The sequence below is a fragment of the Phyllostomus discolor genome, chromosome 12 (genome assembly GCF_004126475.2).
Source record: "Phyllostomus discolor isolate MPI-MPIP mPhyDis1 chromosome 12, mPhyDis1.pri.v3, whole genome shotgun sequence".
Taxonomy (NCBI): Eukaryota; Metazoa; Chordata; class Mammalia; order Chiroptera; family Phyllostomidae; genus Phyllostomus; species Phyllostomus discolor.
The window spans coordinates 43,242,772-43,245,925 of NC_040914.2; positions in this window are offsets into that span (position 1 = coordinate 43,242,772).

The following is a 3,154-nucleotide window of genomic DNA, read 5'->3' on the forward strand; positions in this document are numbered from 1 at the left end:
GAGGAAGAGCGGCCCTGCGATTGGCTCGCCGTCCCGTCGCTCTCGCGAGCCCGCCCTCGCCCCGCCCCCGCCCCGCCCCCTGGGCGTGGGCGAGCGCAGAGCCCGGCCTCCGCTGCGGGCAACTCCAGGTTCCGTCGCCCGCTGCTCCAGCGCGGGCGCATGCGCTGATCCACGCCCTGGTGCGACGGGCTGTCCCCGCTCCGACGCTGACGTCGCTCTCCGCCGCGCGAGCCCGCCCCTGGCAGGAGCCCCCGCCCCGCCGCCTCCCGGAGTTGTTCGGATTCCTAGCCAGGAAGGGGCGAAGAGCGCAGTAAGCCGGACCTCTCAGGTCGTGGTTTTCTTTAAAATTCCTCAGGTTTATATAATTGTTACGAACATTTTAAAACTCAAAATTGACAGTTTTGTACCTCTTGCTGAACATATGCTATATTCCGAATGATTATAAATCAGGTTTTTTTCAGCGATGATAGCCTAATAAGTTGCATAATAGCCTGGCTTGTGGGTATCTGATAACTCAACTATTTTGCTAATGATGGATACTTAGATTGTAATTTTTGCACATAAATGTCTTCAGACACGAATCTTTGCATCGTGCAATTTTGTAGGTTGATCGCTGTAAGTTTAACTACTGAGCGCTCCCTTTCCAGAGAGGTTTATTAATTTGCCCTCCTCACCAAGGAAGCCACACCAGCAGAGTATGGTGCAGTTACCCTTAGCAGCTCTACTACTGTCCTTTTAAACCTCTTTGCTAGTTTTGTAATGCAGTACCTCGGCCAGAGTTTTAATATTAACACCTGTGCCTGCACAGAGCCCCGTTAGATGGGCGTGGCTTTGCCCTTTGATGTCTGGGAGGCAGCTCCCAGGGTCACAGCGCTAGAGCTTGGAGACGGTTTGTTGAGCCTGCATGGTCCACCTTGGCGGCCAAGGAAGACAGAAAAATACAGGAGTGCGAGCAGGTGTAGCCAATTGTGGGAGGAGTGAGAAATGGGGTAACACTGGAGGTTCCAGACTGGGATTTAAACAAAAAGGTGGGCCGCCAAGTGGGACAGAGACAGTGCAGGACCTGGTGGGTCCACTCAGGGAGAAAAGGGGTGAAAGGACACTCGTGTGCCATGAGGAGGTGCCACGTGGTTTTGGATTAAGAACTGGAGATTGCAAACACAGGACACAGCTGATGGTGCTGGGAACCGCGGGAGGCCTGCTGGGGCGAGCACAGGTTACTGGGAGGACCTGGAAGCAGTGAGCTACAGACTTTGTTTTTTTCCTTCTGGACAGTCTTTCTGGCTGTCGTGCTGAGACTGGCCAAGCCGACAAAGGGCAAGGGCAGGACTGTGTTTCCTGGGAGTATGTTTCTAGAGAGAGTGAGATTTAACAGCAGAATTCCGCTATTATTCTAAACCTGTATAACGTTTAGGTAAATAATTCCTTTCCTTTCTACCAAACTCTGGCACTGAAGGCCACCATTCCTGCCGGTGGCAGGCAAACTATAGAACAAGACCCCCGGGGGGACGGGGGGGGGGGGTGCTGTTTTCTGTGAGCTTCTCAGGCAGAACGTGGCACCTCCTTCTGTGAGTGGCACTTGCTGGGTTACAGCTGAAACCGCACATTCTCCCCACGGGTGCCGGCCAACTGTTACCTCTGGAGATTCTCTCCTTTGCCTTTTCCACGAAGGAAAAGTAAAGGACACTTGTTTGGTTCTCGTTCAAGGCCAGATGGCACTGCCAACATCCTTTAACTTGTCAGCAGGGTGCCGAACGTTCGCCCACTAGTACGGTGGCCCTCAGGCACTACTTGGAAGTCTTGTGGCACTCTTTGTTGGTTAACTTGAGAGGTTTTCAGAGAGCTTCAGAACCCTGGCACTTCAGACACGCTCCCAGGGGCAGCACGGGGAGGGTGCAGAGAAGGAAAAGACAGCCTGGCCATCACGTCCTTTATGCTGCGGTTCAGTTCTGAAGCTAAACCATGTCGCAGAATGATTGCAGGGGCGCTGTGAGCGTGTACCCCGCGTGTGAAGCACTGTGTGATATGTGTGCGCGTGCCAGACCCTTCCACGGGGACCTCCTGTGCCGCTGCGGCCGGTGTCGAGCCTGCAGGCGCCACACACCACAACTGCATATTCACTCGGCCCCAGTGAGACCAGAGCTGGACACGGTGCTGCCAGATTCTCACTAGATACTCAAGGCGTGAATCTTTCTCAGCCGATACGACATCACCGTCAGTGTGTGCAAAGAATACTTTTGATGACCCAGTGCCACAGGTTTGGGTGTTTCTCTTCATACGCGGCGGCACCATGGGGTGGGGAACAGACAGGAGGCGGGGCACCTGGGATAGTCTTGCAGAACAATGGGCAGAGGCCCAGGTGAATGTGGGGGATAAAAAGGAAAAGTCTGGGGTGCAGGATATTCCTTACAGAGACAAAACACGGGTGGATGACGGCCATGTCAAGGGAATACGGGCAGAGGGACAGACTTGGGGATTTAAGGTGGGGACAGGAGGGTCGGGTTGGGAGATTATTCCCGAATTGGCCTCGCCACGTGGGAGTACCGGCGAGTGGCTCAGCGCTGAGACAGTGGCTTGAGGCCGCTGGAGGGGATGACGATGAGGGACAGAGAGAGGGGAGATGCTGCACCAGGGACAGCGGGGGGGGGGGGGTCAAAGGAGGCCAGCACGGCCCAGGAGACTGGGAGGTCGGAAAGATGGCCATGGAAGCGAGCACAGGAATTTCAAGAAGGAAAGGCTGGTCATTGTCATGCGATCACGTGAGAAGAGGCTGAGGGGCCGCTCCCCGGGGGGGTGCAGAGCACAAATGGGAAAAGGTGCATGGCCAGGAGGGCCACCCTGGTGACCCTGCTGGAGCGCCGCCTGCTGGTGCCCGGACTCGCCCTAACGGGACACAGTCCTTCCTTCTGCACCAAGAAACCAAACGCAGAAAACTGAAGTGCCCCCTTAGGTTGAAACAGCAGCAAACATGTCTTCACAGTGTCACGGGTCAGAACTTTAGAACGGGAAGGGGGCTGACGGACCGGCTGCGAAACCCACCTCCTGGTGTTCCGGAAACGCCAGTGCAGGCCTGGGGCGACCAGAGTCCAGCTCGCAGAGCCGGGGACGTCCCACGGGGCCAGAGGTGAGGGGGCCGCTCCAGGGCTAAACGCTC